Genomic DNA, 20923 nt, shown 5'->3' on the forward strand with positions numbered 1-20923 from the left:
ATTTATTTGACTTGCCTAAGGTAGTGGTAGGCTCAGGCTAATACCCTTGTCAGTCTGACTTTAGAACCTGACTGCTTAGCTACCATGCCATACTCTTTTTTTTTTTTTTTTCAATTTACTCAATTTTATTAAATTGAATCCTTTTCTCTACAGGAGAATATTTTAAAGGGAAATTATTGTCTGGCAATGACCTACAGCCTTCTGTGTATAACCTGGCATTCCCTTAATCTGGAATTCCAATATGGCATTTGTGAACCAAGTTCCTCTGTATGCCTAAAGTACAGATCTGCTCATAACACTAATATAGTCTCCGCAGAGCAGCTAGGAATTAATTAATGCCTTGTGGGATATGCATTTGCTGAGGAGCCACAGATGAGCTCAGCAATAGAAAGAACCTACACAGTGCAAGGAGACTTAAGTTCCATCTTGTCAGCATCAAGTTGTGTGATGTTGGACGTGATATTTGTGTATTATGAGCGTCAATTTTTGCAGTTTCAAAATAAGAAAAAATAATTACTTCTCTGATTCCCAGATTGTAGTTTTTGGCTCATTCTCTCCATTACCTTTTGGGTTTTGCTTCGTTTCTTTTCTTTCTTTTTTTTTTTTTTTTTAATTTTTTAAATTTTTTTGACTCTGTGCTATGTACCATCTAGCCACTCTTGCATATGCTATTTCAATTTATCCCCACAGTAATATAAACATTATCTGTTTCTATTCCCACTTTTCCCATGGGGAAATTGAGGCTAAGAGAGATTAAATAGTTGGGTTAAGTTCATATGCCTGTATTAGTTCTCCTGTGTTACTTAATGTCTCTGAGTCTCAACTATCAAATGGAAATAACTGTAATTGTTCCATCTGGTGCCTAGGGTGGATTTAAAAAAATTTTTTTTTCAACATTTATTTATTTTTGGGACAGAGAGAGACAGAGCATGAACGGGGGAGGGGCAGAGAGAGAGGGAGACACAGAATCGGAAACAGGCTCCAGGCTCTGAGCCATCAGCCCAGAGCCCGACGCAGGGCTCGAACTCACGGACCGCGAGATCGTGACCTGGCTGAAGTCGGACGCTTAACCGACTGTGCCACCCAGGCGCCCCTACCTAGGGTGGATTTTTAATGTATTAGTTTGTTGTTATTATTAGTGTTTTTGTTTAATTCTATTCACTTATGTGCCAGGCAGCTACTAGGTACTTTCAGATATGTCATCTTACTATCAATCTTCATAGCAATGCTGGGATTGAAATTAAGTCTATTTTACAGATGAGGATACTCGGGTCTCAAACTGACCTGGTCATTTTTCCAAGCCCAGATTTACACTTCAATATGCAAAGTCTCTTCACTAAGCCCAGGGCCTTCACATTTTATGGTTCTGTGAATAAAAATGTTAGTGTGAAAAGTAATCCTTTAAACAATAGTATAAAGGAGAAACTTAATTTTGAAAAAAAAAAATTCAGTGAGTTTTGTGTCCAAAACCAATGCCATTAACTTTTTTCTTTTTATCATAATTTTAAATGCAACCACACACTCCGACTATTTATTCTGTATTTATGCAAAAAAAAATCTGTGAGTGCCTAATGAGACTAAGCATTGAGAAACTAGAAAGGAAAATGCACTCCTCCCTTCTTAAGGACAAGATTGGGTTAGGTGGAGTGTTAAGATTGAGATAATGGAGGTAGAGAGACAGGATACAAAAGGAAATATAATTAAAATCCATGTGGTGTTACAAAAATAAGCGCTGAAGTAGGGTTCCCAAACCAACTGAGAGATGAGGCCCATTTATTGATTTTTGAAGATGATAGGAGACAGGCAAGCATAGAAGGGTCATTAGGGTTTCCATAGCTTATGTCACAACTATAAAATGATAAATATTATAAATCCTAGTGAGTTCTAAGATAGGCAGTGGCTCCAGGTATTTGCCCTAAAATCATGTGAGTGACAGGGCCATGAGTTTTGAGATCTGAAGCTTGCAAAAGTTGAGGAGCCCTTATTGAGGAAAGCACACATAGAATTAGGTAAGATATAGGGCATATTTATTTAGAATAAGAAAAGAAATCACACACACATACACACACACACACACACACACACTAGATTTTTAGAGAATTAGGTCCCTTTCTTTCTGAATTAGCTTATATAGAAATGTTTAAATGGAAATGCTGCCATATCAAAACTTATCTTCTTCTCTCTGCTTAGAATATTCTGTAACTCCCAACCATTCCCAGTACTTGCAGTGGCCATGCAAGTGAAAAGACTTGAAATGTAAGCAACATAAACTTCCCCTTACGTCCATCTCTGGAAGAAGGTGAAGTTGGTCTGGTATGGTGAATAGAATTCTAAGATGGTCCCAAGATTCCTACTGCCTAGTGAATGTTTCCATGTAATGTGACCTGTGGACATAATGGATGTGCCATCATGATTCAATTACATTATGTGGCAAGGTGAAAGAATTTTGCAGATGCAATTATGGTGTCTAATCATTTGATGTTGAGTTAATCCACAGGGAGATTATCCTGGTGGACCTCACCTAATCAGGTGAGCACATAAAAGAGATATGGGGATAGTTTTCCTGCTGACTTTGAAGAAATAAGCTACCACATTGTGAGAGGGCCATATGGTAAGGAGTTGTGAACAATTTCTAAGAACTAAGAGTTGACAGCCAGCAAGAAAGTAGGGATCTTAGCCATACAAGGACAAGAAATTAAATTCTGCCAGCTACATGAGGTTAGAATGGGACCCCATGCTCCAGAAAGAAAGCATGTCCCCACGCTCCCTGGGACACCTGGGTGGCTCAGTTGGTTGAGCGTCCAACTTTGGCTCAGGTCATGGTCTTGTGGTTCGTAAGTTCGAGCCCTCATCAGGCTCTGTGCTGGCAGCTTGGAGCCTGAAGCCTGCTTCGGATTCTGTGTCTCCCTCTCTCTCTCTGCCCCTCCCCTGTTCATGCTCTGTCTCTGTCTCTCTCTCAAAAATGAATAAACTTTAAAAAATTAAAAAAAAAAAGAAAGGAACATAACTTAGCAAACATCTTAACTGCAGCATTGTGAGACCTTGTGCAGGGGACCCAGAAGAGCCACGCCTGTACTCCTGATCCGTAGAAACTATGAAATAATGAGTATGTATTGTTGCAAGCTGTTAGATTTGTAATACAGCAATTGAAAAGTAAATATATCAGGAAAGCTGAACCAAAAAGAATGGTGTGCCTCACTTTGAAATTCATATGATGCAGTGATTGTTGCCTCCATGACTTTTACAAGAACAAAAACTGGCTTAACCTATAAGTTTGTGACTTGTAGATGTATCTGGGGGTTATAAGTTAAGGACAATTGTTCTATTTTAATTTTGAAAAATTTTGTAATGTTTATTTATTTTTGACAGAGAGAGAGACAGACCTTGAGTGGGGGAAGGGCAGAGAGAGAGGGAGACACAAAATCTGAAGCAGGCTCCAGGCTCTGAGCTGTCAGCAGAGTCCAATGGGGGGCTTAAACTCAAGAACCATGAGATCATGACCTGAACCAAAGTTGGACACTTAACTGACTAAGTCACTCAGGGGCCCCGCAATTGTTCAATTTCAGACACTAGTGCTAATTTACTGGGTAACCCTGAGCTCATTTTTCTCTTGTATGGGTTTCAGTGTTCTAGTCTTCACAGTAAGGGAGTTGGATAATTTGATCTCCAAAGATTTTCCAGCTTTGACAACTCTACAGAATTATCAAGTGTATTGCCAGATGACAGGCTCCATGAAAGCCACTGGCCCCTCTGTACTTGTGGGTAGGTTCCATTTGTTTAGGCACACAATTTTCTTTGCATTTCAAAGTGGACTGGGCTCTGCATTGAGATCCCCCTTCCACATAATATAATTATAGAAGCACAGATGATTCATTCTCCGAAATGGTCTATTCACTTAGATTAACCACACCTAAAACAAGAATCTTCTTGACCTGAGAATCTTCATTTAGAACTTGCTGATTCAATAGAAAGACATCAAATTACATCCACTGTTAATTTTAAATTAACTCAAAGTATTTAATTAACACCTCTTCAAACAGAAAAGGAAATAAGGATACTTTCCACTAAAGGCAATGAAGACCACTTAAGAGATTTTTATAAATCAAATTTAAACCCCATATCCATTTAAACTCTTCACAATTAAGAATATTCAGGGTAGAGATGCACATAAAGCAATTAGCAGCTCCGGAGAAGGGATGGGGGAGGGATACTAAGCAAGATTTGATTAAATGTTGAAATGAAGTGAAGCTAAGTCTTTGCATAATTGTGGAAGAGGAACGTAGTCCCTCAGGTATATGTTAAAACTGGAAGGAAAACTACAAAACCTGTGAGCTCACTAAAGACCATTAAATGTTATGGGGTACATGAGACACCTTCTCAAACAGTAGGTTCTAACGTCTTTCTAATGGGAAAAAAATGTAGGTCTGGATCAGTAGACCCCCTGACTTGATCATTAATTCATTAGATGGCTCCAGTAGGTCAGTTGACTTCTTTGAGCTTCATTTCCCTTACTGTAAGCAAAATGATGTGGTATTTACATTAAATGAGCATTAGAACCACTTGTTCCTTGAGCTTTTGGTATCTGTTAAAATATAGAGAAACCATTTTTAAATGGCCAAATCAGTTTTAGGAAAAGCTGGGAATTAAATGGATTAATTTTATTGTTGTTTTTTAATTAGAAGATTTCTTGACGTCTTTTCTAGGCTGATGGGGCCTAGAATCTCCCAGGTGATTATATTTTCAGCTCATTTGATAAAAGAATCCCCTGTTTTTAGACAATATCTAGGAACTGCGTTGAGCAGAACACATGTCAAAAAGCACCAGATGAGATGATCTCTAAAGACCTTGAGAGTGCAACATCCTTTGAATCTTGATCATCTTGTCTGTACTTTAGCTCTAGGTACATTCATGAGCTGGAAAGGATGTTAATAGGCGTAGCACTTTTGACAGTAATTTACTAAGTCTCCTTGATGAAGTCAAACATTTTAATTAAATATTCATTAGCTTCAAACCTGAGCCTTGTTAACCATGGATTTATTTCAAGCATGAATTTAGGGACCTTCCCTTTTTACAATCTCTTTATAGTTTCAGATGTACACACTGACCCCAAAGCTTAAATTATCAAAATCCAGAATCAAAAACCAGATGCCGTACAGAACACTTTGGTTCCATTCATTTTTTCCTTATTCTTACCTACTTCAGGTAACACTAAAGATTGTCAAGTTGAGACAGAATTAAACTTCACACAGTGATAGTACAATGTGTGAAAAGGGAAGAGAGTATGTTACTTTGGGATGAGAAAGGGCTTTGGAATGGAATGGCCTAGGGGTTTAACTCTTAGCTAAATTGTACTAGCTGTGTGGTCTTGGGCAGGTTAATCAAGCCCTTTTACATGTTTGTCCTCATCTTCAACAATTGTTGGTGTAAGTAAGCTGTATATTTCCTGAGTATTATTAAAATTCATGAGTTAAATGTTGCTTTTCTATTTCCTGTAGCAGGTCTAATGTTTCTTCTGTGAATCTCCTAAACTATTGGATAGTATGATAGTATAAGCTTGGTAATTATACATACCTGAGTCTCTTCTATTTTAAATAATCCCCTTTCATTTAAAAAAGTCACTTTTGGGGCGCCTGGGTGGCGCAGTCGGTTAAGCGTCCGACTTCAGCCAGGTCACGATCTCGCGGTCCGGGAGTTCGAGCCCCGCGTCAGGCTCTGGGCTGATGGCTCAGAGCCTGGAGCCTGTTTCCGATTCTGTGTCTCCCTCTCTCTCTGCCCCTCCCCCGTTCATGCTCTGTCTCTCTCTGTCCCAAAAATAAATAAACGTTGAAAAATAAAAAAAAAATAAAATAAAAAAGTCACTTTCACTTTTGTTTAAAAGTTCACATTCCACAAGAATGGCATTGGGAGTCTTTGAAAGGATTCTATAAATAGTACCCCTCACCTCCAAAGTTTGAGCCAGTTGAGAAATAACAGCAAAGAAGTAAATAAAATGACCAAAATATCACATTTCTTTGAATCCAGGGAAATGTAGTTATTTTAAGGCATACCATTATTTTATATACTTTAGATAAAAGCACTGCTAATTAATATTTGACAATATACTTTCTTACAACTTGTAATTTCTATTTTACTCTTGAAAAAAATAGTCTTAGTTCACATATTTTTATTTTGCATTAGTCTTATTCAAACATAAAGAAAATGTGAACCAACTAAACTGGCAAAGGTTTTCATAAAGCATCTTTGTATTGAGAGATTGTTATTTTTCACTTGGGTAGATCAATTTCTGAGCTTTTTCTGTATAATTTTGCTTGTCTCCTGTCAGAAGTCTTAGCGATATGGCATTCTTAAAATAGGCCCTTAGAAAAAAATCCAGAAGTCATTGTGTTAGACTTTTTTTTTTAAAGCTTTTATTATTTATTTAGAGAGTGCACACATGGCAGAGAGAAGGAGAGAGAGAGAATCCCAAGCAGGCTCTGCATGGTCTACACAAAGCCAGATGCAAGGGTAGAACTCATGAACTGTGAGATCATGACCTGACCTGAAACCAAGAGTCAGAGCCAACTGAGCCGATGGAGACACCGGGTTCCCTGCTGGACTTTTAAACTGGGTTTTCAAAGATGAGGAACTAGCCTCATTTTCACTCGTGCTTTGACAGGATATGTTCCTAAACATATTAGATATAATTCCTCACTATTTGGTTCCTAAGGCTTAAAAACAATCCTGAGGACTTTCTCCAGTGTTTCTGATACCCGTTCAGCAAGTTTTGATACAGGAACATTTAATATTAGTAAATGTGTAGGCAGTGACCACTGTTATGACCACCGCCTGGCCAACAGTGAGCCTTCACTACTGATGAAGTGGATTCTTTTAGCGTGATTAATATATACAAGCAAGTGATCTTTCTAATACTAAACAGAGATGGACTGACCTACTGACACAGAGGCTCTGGTGCAACCAGCAAATAGCTGCTGCCAATAGAAAGAAGAAAGGGCTCTGCCTCACAAACCTGTTTCTCCTTTCAGACTAATAAGCCAGTTAAGCCAAAATAGGTATGAGGATGTGGATAGAATCCATGAATATTATAATATTCTACTTTGTATTTTCTGCATTCTCCTTGCTTTTTGCTGCACAGTGGCTTATCTGGTCTGCTGCCCCAATGTGATGACACGCCCTGCTGGAGTGAGAGCCTACGAAGTCTCCCTGCTCCCTCAGGGGATCTTTATAGCTCTATTAGATTCTGGTATCCTCATGCTAGGCCATGCACAGATTCCCATTTTTTGTGCACATCCCACTCCATGCTGTGGGATCTGATAGAGCTGCCACAGTCCACCTAACTAGACACATTGCACATTGCTGTCGCTTCATGCTGTAGCACCATACCTTCTTGAAGATGCCACACCCAGAGCTTCTTCTAGAGACTTGATGCTACAAGCTACCCATAGATCTCTGTACCGCTCATATTCTCAGGTGTCACCAGAAACATAACTCTGGATAGTTCTATTACTCTCTTCTCCTCTAAGTTTCGCACTAAGAAAGAAAAAGTGAGGACTCACTCCTCTTTGACCTTTTGTTATCTCTTTTTCTTGCCTATATTCCCTCATGGTTAAAAGGACTTATGAGTTCAGTTTTTTTCTTTCTTTCCTTCCAGAATATCCCTCTTCCTTTGCACCTCCTTTCCCCCAGGTTTGTAATGCCCAGGAGACATGATTTAAGGGTAGGGGATTGTTGTTCAAATTAGGATAATCTTGAGTGTGAAGGGGGGGCACTATTCATAAATACATTGGGACAATGGGCATAAGCCAGGAACAAGCAGGCGTGGTAGATAGTGTGATATGCTACCCATATCCCCCTTAAGGGAGATGGACTCAGTGTAGGGAAGTCACTTTACCCACCATCACACTCCTTTTTCAGAGCAACCAATGACTGATCCAGTGTGTGTGTGTGTGTGTGTGTGTGTGTGTGTGTGTGTGTGTGTGTTGGTGCGGAGGAGATATAAAGGCTTGCCATCTTCAACTCAGGACAATTTTGTAGGGTCTACTCAGCTTCAGAGCTCCCTATGAGATTGGCTGGAGGTACACTGAGGTTCATTGCAGCTCCTCCTTTCCTTCTGTCCAGTGCTGCTTCTTTCCCTTCCCTTCCACAAATGTAAATCCCAGGATACTGTCTAGTCAGTATCTTTCACTCTAGTATCCATAGTCCATCTCCAAGTTTGCTGCTCAGGGAAACCTGCCAGAAACACCAGGCAAACTGATACTTGTGGTCACCCTATTTATGGGGAAAAGTGATAGAAAACACAAAAGCCTTTGCAGTGTATAAATTACACCTCAGAAAACCTGACTACACACATATGTACAAATGCAAACACACAGGAGGAACGTTTGCAGAATATTGCAAAAATAAAATTTGAAAAATATCCCTATAACTTTGTGATGTGGGATACAACCTAACCTCACATAAAAATTGAATGAGAAATGAGAGACTCATTGTGAAGGTCCTGAGAGCAGGTGTGACACTCAATAATGAAAGAAAGCAGCTAATCTTATTTTTCCCCCTCTTTCCCCTTTCCCTAGTCTTCCACATAAGTAAGAATTTTACTCTTCACAAAAAAATGTGATTTACTCTTTATAGCCCTGTTTCAAATATCCTGAAGTCTTATTATAATATGCTTGATTATAGAGTAGGATCCAGACCATACCCGAAGACTTAATTGCTAACATATTAAAATGACCCCATTAATCATGTTGTATTGCATGAAAGGCAGACTTATTGCAAGAACTTCAAAAAAACAGTATAGTGAGGTTCCCAACTGGCATGAGAGCAGCCCTTATGTTGTTTTTAAACACATTGATGTTGCCATTCATTCATTCATTTATTCGAAATACACTTATTTATTAATGTCTACCATAAGAACACTACTTTTTGAAAGTGTAGAAATTAATGCAATTTCATTCTTGTCATCGAAAACAATTTTGCTTAGGAGTGAAAACAGATATGTCATTGAGTATTTTTAATTATATCAAATATTCTAAAAGAAGAGTCCCTGGATGCTGTGTAAGTTACAGTAATTAATCATGCCAAAAATAATCAAGGAAATCTGAGATAAGGTGAAAGTAGTTTTGGTCTGATGGAAAAGTAAGAGTCTTCCAAGGCCTGGAAACTGTGGAGAGAATTTTAAGGCAGAGGGAACAAATCACTCAAAGGCATAGTGTTATAGAACTCAGAGTCCACAGTAATCCACAACTAATTTTGTAGGCCAGGGATATACTGTTTGTGTATAGAGGAGGTAATGGAAAGAACTGGAAGAGGTAATAAGAATAAATAAACTCTAATACTTACTATATGCAGACCGATGTTCCAAGCATATTGCTTATATAGTTACTAGATTCTCATAACAGTTCTATGAGTTAGGAACTATGATTATCCCCATTTTATAGGTCTTAAAACAGAGGCACCAAAGGATAGAGTCACTTGTCCAAGGTCACATTTAGAACAAGGAAGTAAGGGTCTTAACCCATGCAGATCTGGCCCCACATGTCATGTTCTCATCCTGTGTTCTATGCTTTCATTATTTTGAAGGTGATATGATGCCATCGGAATCCATAATTCATATTGGATGCAAACTGATGGTAAAACTAGATTAGTCGTATGAAATCCATGGATGGCAAAGTTATCAGAAGTTGATTGTGGAAGTGAGATAAATCTATCTCATCTTAAATCTAAGCATTCATAGTGTCCACCAACAGGATTGTAAGGTTGTACTCTGTAAAACTTGCATATGATCAGTTTCGTAAATACAGCCTTTGGAGGATGAAATTTTAAGACTGATTTTATTTAAAATTACAATGTTTAGCCACATTAGATTTCATATTTTTATTTTATTTTAATTCCAGTTAGTCAACATAGAGTGTTATATTAGTTTCAGGTGTACAATACAGCGATTCAACAATTCCATACCTCACCCAGTGCTCACTGGGATAAGTGCTTTCCTTAATCCTCATCATCTATTTAACCCATCCCTCCATCCCCCTCCCCTCTCGTAACTATTGGTTTGTTCTCTAAAATTAAGAGACTGTTTCTTAAGTTGTGTCTCTTTTTTCCCTTTGCTTGTTCGTTTTGTTTCCAAATATGAGTGAAATTCCACATATGAGTGAAATCATATGCTATTTGTCTCTCTCTGACTGACTTATTTCACTTAGCATAATACTCTCTAACTCTATGTCCTTGCAAATGACAAGATTTCATTCTTTTTTATGGCTGAATAATATTCTGTGTGTGTGTGTGTGTGTGTGTCTGTGTGTGTGTGTTTACACACACACAGACACACACACACACACACACAGTAGATTTTATATATATATAAAATCTCCAGACCATGTACACATGTATACATACACAGACACTTGTTCTTTATCCGTTCATCTATCGATGGACATTTAGGTTGCTTCCATATCTTGACTATTACAAACAATGCTGCTATAAACATAAGAGTACCTATGTCCCTTTGAATTAGTGCTTTTGTATTCTTTAGGTAAATACCCAAGAGTGCAATTGCTGGATCATTGGGTAAATCTATTCTTAACTTTGAAGGAACCTCCATACTGTTTTCTAGAGTAGCTGCACTAGTTTTCATTCCTACCAATGGTGCGGGAGGGTTCCCCTTTCTCCACATCCTCACTGACACCTGTTGTTTCTTGTGTTGTTGATTTCATCCATTCTAACAGGTGTGAGGTGGTATCTCATTGTAGTTTTGATTTGCATTTCTCTGATGGTAAGTGGTGTTGCACATCTTTTCATGTATTTGCTTGCCATCTATATGTCTTTGGAGAAATGTCTGGGCATGCCTTCTGCCCACTTTTTAATTGGATTATTTGTTTTTTAGGTGTTGAGTTTTATAAATTCTTTAAATATTTTGGATACTAACCCTTTATGAGATAAATCACTTGCAAATATCTTCTCCCATTCAGTAGGTTGCCTTTCTTTTCTTTTCTTCTTTTCTTTTCTTTTCTTTCTTTTTTTTTGGGGGGGGGGGGGTTGGAGGGACTGTTTCTTTATTTCAAAAAGACAATTGTATCAGAACAGTTTTACTATTGGTTTCTTTCAATCAGTGCCATAGAGAACAAACCAAAGGAGAATGCATTTTAAGCTAATAAGCTGCAGGATAAACACCTAACAGACCTCATGGTAACCTCACCAAAAAGGGGAACTGGGCAGGGAAAGAAACTTAAAAGATCAGCATATTATCAGCCCACAGACTGTAGAGAGAGTTCTCAGCCAGACGGGGTGGCCAATGTGCCCCAAACCTAAAGAAGTGAAGTTTCAAAATAAATTTGGAGAGGGCAGTATGTGTTAAGCTGAAAAATTTCTTTCCAAATGTGAGGAAGGGGTTAGACTGCTGCTTCAGAACTGTGGAATTATTTGGATGTTGTACAAATGGTTACTACATCAACAGAAAAAAAGGTAATTACAAAGTGTGTACATCACAACATGCTTTTAAAGACACTTTGCATTGTGCACACATTGCAAAAAAACATTGTCCCCAGGGTGCTCAGCTTGAAGCCCAACTGGAATGCCTGGGGAGAGACAGAGACAATTTGGCGAAAAAGACACAGGGGTTGGGGTGGGAGAGGTGGCAAAAGGAGAAAGCAGCCTTCCAGTTAAAGATCAGCTCTCAGTTTCAAGGCCAGCTTCAGCCTTAGGAGGAGTCGGGCTGAGAGGGAGGAGCATTGGCAGAGCAGGACTGGGCTGCTCTGCCTCTCATTCAGGTCAAGCGGAGTCTGGTCCAGCATCCTTTGTGTACAGAGGTGTTCCTCTTTGGTGCATTTCAGCTTATCTCCCAGGTCATCAGTTGTCTTCTCCAGTTTGGCCACTGACCTGTCAGCAAACTCATCATGCACGGGTCTCTGCTTCCTTGAGTTTATCTGTAAGAATATTTATCTCCTCTTCATATGTGTCCTCTGCTTGAGAGTAATTTTCTGCCGTAGCTCTCAGGCACTTCAGGTTCTGGTCCATCAGTCTGATCTGCTCATCCATGTCTTGGCAACGAGACTATGCCAGCTCAGGTCATTCCTCGTGCTCCTCAATAATCACCAACTTCTGAGCCCCCTTTTTGGACTTTAGATTTGCCTCTTTTGCAATGTGCTAAGCTTCTTAGAGTTGATTTCCTGGAGTTCCATCTTTTCTTCATATGTTAAGGCTAGGTTTTCAATAACGTCCATACCTCTCTTGCTCTGAGTAGCAGCTTTCTCAGTTTCCTCCACTTTTGCAGGGCAGCTGCCGGGTGCTCCTGGACACTGTTCAGCTCCTCATCAACCAGCTGCATCCTAGGGGTCAAGGAGGCCACCTCAGCCTCGGCCTGCTCTTGGCCACCTTTCCTCCTCCACTTCCCACTGCAGGTTCTCCGCCCATTCCTCTGTATCACCTGCTTGCTGCTGCAGAACGTAGATCCTGCCTTTCACCGCCTACATGGTGGTGATCCCTACCATGGTGCCCACCCAGCCCCTGCTTGCTCTCAGCTTCTGGCCTCCTTCCATCCACACTGCAGCCACTTCTTACCCCCACTTCCACCCATTCCACCCTGAAATACTAGAACGCCAGTAGATTCTCTTTTAGTTTTGTTATTTCTTTCACTGTGCAGAAGCTTTTTATTTTGATTTAGTTCTAATAGTTTATTTTTGCTTTTGTTTCCCTTGCTTCAGGGGACCTATCTAGGAAAAGTTACTATGGCTGATATCAAAGACATTACTGCCTCTGTTCTCTTCTATGATTTTTGTGGTTTCAGGTATCACATTTAGGTCTTTAATCCATTTTAAATTAATTTTTGTGGATGGTGAGAGAAAGTGGTCCAGTTTCTTTCTTTTGCATATTGCTGACCAGTTTTCCCAACACCACTTGTTGAAGAGACTATCTTTTTTCCATTGGATATTCTTTCCGGCTTTGTGGAAGATTATTGACCATATAGTTGTGGGTTTATTTCTGGGTTTTCTATTCTGTTCCATTGATCTGTGTGCCTATTTTTGTGCTAGTACTATGTTGTTTCGTTCACTGTAGCTTTATAGTGTAACTGGAAGTCGGCATTGTGATGATTCTGGCTTTGCTTTTCTTTTTCAAGATTGCCTTGCTATTCGGAGTCTTTTGGGCTTCTATACAAATTTTTAGGATTGTTTGTTTTAGTTCCGTGAAAAATGCTTTTGGTATTTTGATAGAGATTGATTGGGTAGTATAGACATTTTTGACAATATTTGTTCTTTCAATCCATGAGCATGGAATGTCTTTCCAATTCTTGGTGTGGTCTTCAGTTTCTTTCATCAGCATTTTATAGTTTTTAGACTAGAGGTCTTTCACCTGTTTGGTTATGTTTATTTCTTAGATATATTCTTGTTATTGGTGCAATTGAAAATGAGATCTTTTTTTCATTTCTCTTTCTGCTACTTCATTATTGGTGTATAGAAATACAACAGATTTCTGTGGATTCATTTTGTGTCCTGTGACTTTACTGAATTCATTTATCAGTTCCAGGAGTCGTTTTGGTGGAGTCTTTTGGATATTTTATATATAGTATCATGTCATCTGCAAATAGTGAAAGTTTTACTTCTTCCTTACCTTGGAAAGGTAGGATGCCTTGAATGCCTTTTATTTCTTTTTGTTGTCTTTTAGCTGTAGCTAGCAAATACAATACTGTGTTGAATAAAAGTGGAGAGAGTAGACATCCTTGTCTTGTTCCTGACCTTATAGGAAATGCTATCAGTTTTTCCCCATCGAGGATGATGTTGGCTGTGGGTTTTTCATCTATGGCCTTTATTATATTGAGCTATGTTCCCTCTAAACCTACTTGGTTGAAGGTTTTTATCATGAATGGATGTTGTACTTTGTCAAATGCTTTTTCTGCATCTAATGGAAATGATCATATGTTTCTTATCCTTTGTCTTATTGATGTGTTATATCACATTGATTGATTTGCAAATATTGAACCACCCTTGCAACCCAGGAATAAATCCCATTTGATCACAGTGAATGATTTTTTTAATGTATTGTTGAAATTCATTTTACTAGTATTTTGTTGAGGATCTTTACATCTGTGTTCATCAGGGATATTACGCTGTAGTTCTCTTTTGTGTGTGTGCTGTATTTATCTGGCTTTGGTGTCAATGTAATAAATTTGGAAATTTTCCTTCCTTTTGTATTTTTTAGAATAGTTTGAGAAGATTAGGTATTAAATCTTCTTTAAATGTTTAGTAGAATTTGCCTGTGAAGCCATCTGGTCCTGGATTTTTTTGTTTGTTTGTTGGAAGTTTTTTGAATCAATGCTGGATATCAGTCTGTTCAAATTTTCTATTTCTTCCTGTTTCAGTTTTCGTAGTTTATGTTTCTAGGAATTTATCCATTTCTTCTTGGTTATCCAATTTGTTGGGGTATGGTTTTTCATAACATTCTTATATTTGTTTTTATTTCCAGGGCATTGGTTGTTATTTCTTCTCTTTTGCCGGAGACCAGCTCCAGCAACCAGGGGTTCCCGAGGAAGAACGGCGTCAGTGAAAATAAAACAAAACTAAAATAAAAATGTAGAAAATAAAAACTAAAATAAAAAACTAAAACTAAAATAAAAATGGACACAGACAACAGCAGTGTGTTGAACTGGCCAATTTATTGTAGTAAACGTGGCATTATATATGCTATGATTTCCTTGTAGCATACGTCATCTATGTTTTTCTAACATTACCTAATTTTGAAAATGTTCCTATGTATAAACAACCTTTAAGAAGTAATATAGCAATTTTCCCCTAACTTTCCCGCATACCCTTTGATTATAGATTAATTTCTTACATTATTCCATTCTGCATCTGCGTTTATCTATAATCTACAAAGCATTTGCTTTGCTGTTCTTGTGAAAGGCCCTCCATTTCTCAGCACCTCAAGTGGAACAGTTACAGGGACATGACCTCCTAACCACATGAAGCCAGAAGAACAATGTGTTTGCCTCCGTCTGAGATGCCAGAAAGGGGCTGAAAAGGCCTTAGAAACCGAAACCCATGCCTCATACATTCTCAGAGAGACAATGCACCTAGGAACCAATGAACCATTCTGTAGCTTAACCGACTAGGTTCAGTCATCATCTGGAATGCCTCCGGGGGGCCAGGTGGGTCTAGGGGTTAAAGTCACCTGTGCCCAGAGATATACTCCTTAGTTGCCGGAGTGGGGCTTTCAAGTCCATATGTCTCCCCTTTACAGGCCCTCTTTGCTGGCAAAGGTATGAGGCTATCATCCTTCCTGTAAGTAGAGGAGTCTCCATAGAGGATGGCAAGGGCTAAACATAAGGCCGCACAATTTCTTGCGGAGCCTTATTTTCTTCCCTAATGGTTCTTTTCCCAGGGGGCCTGCCGAGGGCAGTTCCCCAACAGACAATACCCCAGGTACTTTTAAGGCCAAATTACCTAAAAGCGGGAGTGCAAGAAGCTACACTCTACAGTCACCGATCCGTCCACAGCCCAGGCCCTGCCACTCAGGCTGGGATAGCTTGGCTTCCAGCATCAGCACTCTTTCATTGTCAATTTTATTTATTTGGGTCCTTTCTCTTATTTTCTTGATAAATCTGGCTAGAGGGTTATCAATTTTATTGATTTTTTTTTTTTTTTTGAAAGAAACAGCTCCTGGCTTCATTGATCTGTTCTATTTTGGTTTGTCATGTTTTTTAGAGTCTACTTCATTTATTTCTGCTTTGATATTTATTATTTCCTTCTTTCTGCTGGTTTTAGGTTTTGTTTGTTCTTTTGCTAGTTCCTCCAGGTGAATACTTAGGTCATTTATTTGCAATTTTTCTTGCCACTTGGGGTAGGCCTTTATTGCTGTATACTTTCCTCTTAGAACTGTTCTTGCTGCACCTGAAAGGTTTTGCACCATTGAGTTTTCATTTTCATTTTTTTCCATGAACTTTTTATTTCTTCTTTTATTTCCTGGTTGACCCATGTTTAGTGGCATGTTACTTAACTTCTATGTATTTGTGGTCTTTCTAGATTTTTTTCTTATGGTTGACTTCTAGTTTCACAGCATTATGACCAGAATGGATGCATAGTACGGCTATTATCTTTTTGGCTTTGTTGAGGCTTGTTTTGTGAGTTAATATGTGATCTATTCTGGAGAATGTTCCTTGTGCACTTGGTTCCTTGGTAAGATTGTATGTTCTGCTGTTTTAGATCGGAATGTTCCAAATATATCTGTTAAATTCATCTGGTCCAGGGTGTCTTTCAAAGCCATTGTTTTCTTGTTGAGTTTCTGTTTAGATGATCTGTACATTGATATAAGTGGAGTGTTAAAGTTCCCTATTATTATTGATTACTTCCTTTATGTTTGTTATTAACTGTTCCATGTATTTGGGTTCTTTCACATTATGAGCATAAATATTTACAATTCTTATATCTTCCTATTGGATTGTCCCCTTTATTATTATATAGTGTCCTTCTTTGTCTTTGGTTATAACCTTTGTTTTAAAGTCTGTTTTGTCTCATGAGTATTGCTACTTCAGCTTTCTTTTAACATCCATTTGCTTGATAGATGTTTCAACTTTCACCTGCCTTTCAATCTGTACATGTCTTTAGGTTTAAAATGAATCTCTTATAGGCAGCATATGCATGGATCTTGTTTGTTTTTGTTTGTGTTTTTTATCCATTCTATCACCCTATGTCTTTTGATTGGAGCGTTTAGTCCATTTACATTCAAAGTAATTATTGATAAATACATATTTATTGTCAATTTATTATTTGTTTTGTTATTGTTTCTGAAGATTATTTCTTATCCTTACTTGTCTTTCTTCCATGTTTTGCTGTTTTTCTTTATTATGTATTAGGAATGCTCTGTATTCATTAAAAAAAAATAATGTTTATTTTTGAGAGAGAGAGGCGGGGGGCGGGGAGAGGGAGAGAAAGCACAAGTGGAGGAGTGGCCAAGAGAAAGAGGGAGACACAGAATCTGAAGCAGGTTCCAGGCTCCGAGCTGTCAGCACAGAGCCTGATGTGGAGCTCAAACCCATGAGGCAAGAGATCATGACCTGAGCAGAAGTCGGATGCTTAACTGACTGAACCATCCAGGAGTCCTGTTCTTTCTCTTTATTCTTTGCATATATATTAGTAGTGTTAGATATATGGTTACCATTAGATTTGCATATAACCTATTCTACATATAGTAGTCTATACTTGATGTTTAAGTTTTAACCCATTATTTACTCCTCTCCTCCCCTTGTTTAAGGTATATGTTGTTATATTTTATATCCTTTTATTTTGTGAGTTCCTTGACTGCTTTTTTACAGAAATATTCATTTTTACTGATTTTGTGTTTCCTACCTTTTACTGTTACTTTGGTCTCTCCTCTCCTTTTCACTCAAATAGTCCCCTTTAATATTTCTTGCGGGACTGGTTTAGTGTTCATGAACTCCTTTAGTTTTTGTTTGTAGACAGACTTAATTTTAAATCATGGTCGTACCTCTCACCAGCTTTAAGACTTTTGTGAAGATCACTTACTTCTCAGGCACAAATTTTTGGACTTTAAATTGAAACAAACAAATATATAATTCTCCTCAAAGAGCTTTTGTGATGATTAATCTAGTAAAATTCCTGAAACATAGTAAGGTCTTGATAAATGCTTGTTGCCTCTACTTGTAATCCTACAGAATACTTTTAAATTATAAATAGTTTCATGTGTCTAAAGATTAAAATGCTAATGATTGACAAGCTTCAGCTTTTATTCTGAGGGGTATGTTTTCTTTTTCTTTTTTGATGCACATCAAAAAAATATTCCTTCCACTGTAGTCATTTTGTTTAAAACCCAGTAACTTTGACCTTACAAAGTCAATACTGTTGTTTATATTTTTTGACTTTGGCAGAAAACAAGGTCCCAAGCACTGAAGCAAATCTTTTTGTCTCCCTTGATCTATTTTTCCTGCCTTGAAGAAATGTTTCATGTATTTGCTCCTCTATTTATATCTCAATTCACAGTTGTTACCAGATTTGCATGTTCATATTCACATTTTCATTTGTAAGATTTATACAGAACATGTCCTTTGCATAAGTATGCAACATAAAATACAGACTTCCATAAAGAATAAAATGTGTTTCTTCTCTAAGAATATATGAGCCCCGAACATAAATTCCGTAACAACAGTCTACTGGGGGAAATTTTTTCATGTGTTGAGGAACCACATGGGGAACTGAAAACTGAAATTTTACCAGTAAGGAGAGCAGTAGATCAAGTCTTTTAGGGCAGACAGGAGGGAAGGAAGCCCAGGATTAGGCACAGTTAAGAAAGAAACAAGATGATGGTGCTGGGTAAGCCAAAAGAGGGAATTTCCAGCAGAGTCAGATTCTGTAGAGTGGCTAAGTAGGGGGCAGCTTGATAATCATATTAGTTTTACCATTTACACAGTCCCAGACAAAAATAGAGAGTAGAGCCAACAGGTTGTTGGAGATGGAAGCCTGAAATATTGTGGGTAGAGGAGGATGACTAAGCAGATGTGCCCCGGTTCCCATCCATGTCTGCCATATGACCATGAGCATTTTGTGTAATCTTTATGAGTTGATTTCCCTAACTATGAAATGGATAAGGCTTATTTTATGGTGCTGTTTTGAATATTATTGTGACAAGAATATGCAGAGTATGTAGCAATACTTTTTTAAAATATAAAAGGTTTGTAGTAGATGGTAGGCAATATTTTTATCAGGGTCAACATTTTTTATCTATATTCAAGGTGGTTAGAGAAACAGAAAAGAGAAAGATTCAACTGTAGAGTTAACTTTGACTTTTTAAGTTTTACTCAAAATATTCCTGTTTTTTTAAACTGAAAACAGTGAAATGTCATTATCACATTTTATCATTTCTTTTGATATTTTACTACATCTCCAACCACTAAAACAAACTCTACTGCTTTCTGGCCTCAAGGACTCTGAAAATGAATGGTTTCTTATTAAAACTAGTGATTCTGTGAAGCACCAGCCAAAGGTGCAGCTGTACTGCATTCCAAAGTAACACTTCTTTTTTTCCTTCCATCATTAACCAAAGTTAAAATTCTTCCCTAAAAGTGAAATGGAACTAAAGCTATTGTAATATTTTGCTCTTCTACAAGACTAATTTGATGTTTGTAGATTTGAGTGGCCACATTACTGGAACTATTATGCATATCTAATAATCTTTATCAGTTATCACAAACTACTCCAAAAGAGAAAATCCCAAGTCTTAGTGGTTTGATATAATAGAAGTTATTTCTCATTCATCTAGAGACCAGACAGTATAAGGTAGGAATAAAGGACAGTTACTGTGCTTGAAGGACCTAACCAAAAGAGATTCTTCCCTTTCAGCATTTGGCTTCCAAGATCATCTTGGAGTTTGATAGAAAACTAGCATAAAGAAAAGAGACACAATGAAGCATCACTCAGGAGGCTGGACCAGGCCTGGAAATGTACATCTCTTCTATCAGTATTACTTGGTCAGGACTTAGACCGATTTCTAGATTCAAGGGAGCTGACAAAATGCAGTCTGTGGCTGACTTTTCATATTATGAAAAGGAAGCATTAATCTTTGGTGGTCAGAATGCCATTGATGTCACAGTCCATGTTTTAGGTTTTTAATCTGCTGGACATCTGATGAAGAGCTCTGTTTGGCTAGGGATGAATGACACTACTTTATTAAAGTCTGCTCTAATCTTTTCAAATATTCAACAGTGGCAGTGAGGAGTGAAGCTCTGCCTTTGGTGTCCAACATACTTGAGTTTGGATCCTAGCTCATGTCCTTGCTAGCAGAGTATCTTGACTTTTCTGAGCATTGGTATCCTCATCTGTAAAATTGTTAGACCGTGGCAGACGTTAACAGTGTTTATATAGATCTGGAGTTGAAATATGTAAAATATGTAAATTAACTATCAGAGTGTCTAGCACAAAGAGATTGCTTAATCATTGTTAGCTGTTATGATTCCGATTGTTATTTGCCTTAATACCAAATAAGTAATGACTTATTACTACATCATGAACAAATTTCTTAATATTCATGAGATTGCCCATGTACCTTAACATCACCTTTAAGTCATTGGAGACACATTGAAGAAAGTTTTGTCATGGGCCTTTTAAATATTGGTGGCCTTCACAGTTTAAGCTTATATTGATGATGCTCTTAATTTCTTAACCCAGCTGTAGTTCCACCTGGATTAGGTTAGAGCCATGCTGGCTACCAGTCAAACGGAATTGTGATTGTTGCTTAATGTATCTAAATATCACTAAATAAATTTTGAAAAACAAATATCTGATAATGTGTATGACACCCATGCACTTAAAGGGCACCTCATATGCTCTGAGATATTTGTTTTATTTTCTAAAATTTAAGATCATTGGAAGGAGGACCTTTTTAGATTATTTTATTAATTTGACATATCTAATGATTGTTCATATTTGAACATGAGAAGCATTCAAGTCTGTTTGGATTTTCCAAGCTCTATTTTTACTCCAACCATAGGAAAATAATTTAACCTCTAGTATTCTAAGGGGCTTTGTCTACAAAATGAGAGTGATAATACCTGCCACACAGAGATTGAAACCTTTCAGAATACTACGAGGAGAAATTGGGTACTCCACGTATGTTTGTTCTATTTGAATGTAAGTCTGAAGATTCTACAATTCTATGATAGTATTAGAATTTTCATTTTAGAAAGTTTTGCATTTTTGTTATGGAAAATTGTTACCTCTATAAAATTATTACCTCTATAAATCTAGAATTCAAATGGAACACATTCTAAAGGAGACCATAAATGCTCTGTTTGCTTGGTACTATTTACACATGTTTTCCAATACAATTTACTGGAGAATGAGATGAGATAAGTAGAGATGTTGGTTATTAAACTCTGTTCCTTACATTTTAGCTACATCAGTGAGAGCAGGTTTCTGGATTCTAAGTG

At 37.8% G+C, this 20923-nt stretch overlaps 1 protein-coding gene and 1 pseudogene across 4 annotated transcripts in view; one reads left to right on the forward strand and one right to left on the reverse strand.

The window, feature by feature from the left end:
- The window catches only part of TENM4 (teneurin transmembrane protein 4), a 2911279-nt gene that overhangs the window by 765130 nt on the left and 2125226 nt on the right, over positions 1-20923 (forward strand). The window lies entirely within an intron of this gene.
- Positions 11741-12482, reverse strand: LOC123601093 (annotated as a pseudogene).

Source organism: Leopardus geoffroyi, chromosome D1 (genome assembly GCF_018350155.1).
Source record: "Leopardus geoffroyi isolate Oge1 chromosome D1, O.geoffroyi_Oge1_pat1.0, whole genome shotgun sequence".
Lineage (NCBI taxonomy): Eukaryota > Metazoa > Chordata > Mammalia > Carnivora > Felidae > Leopardus > Leopardus geoffroyi.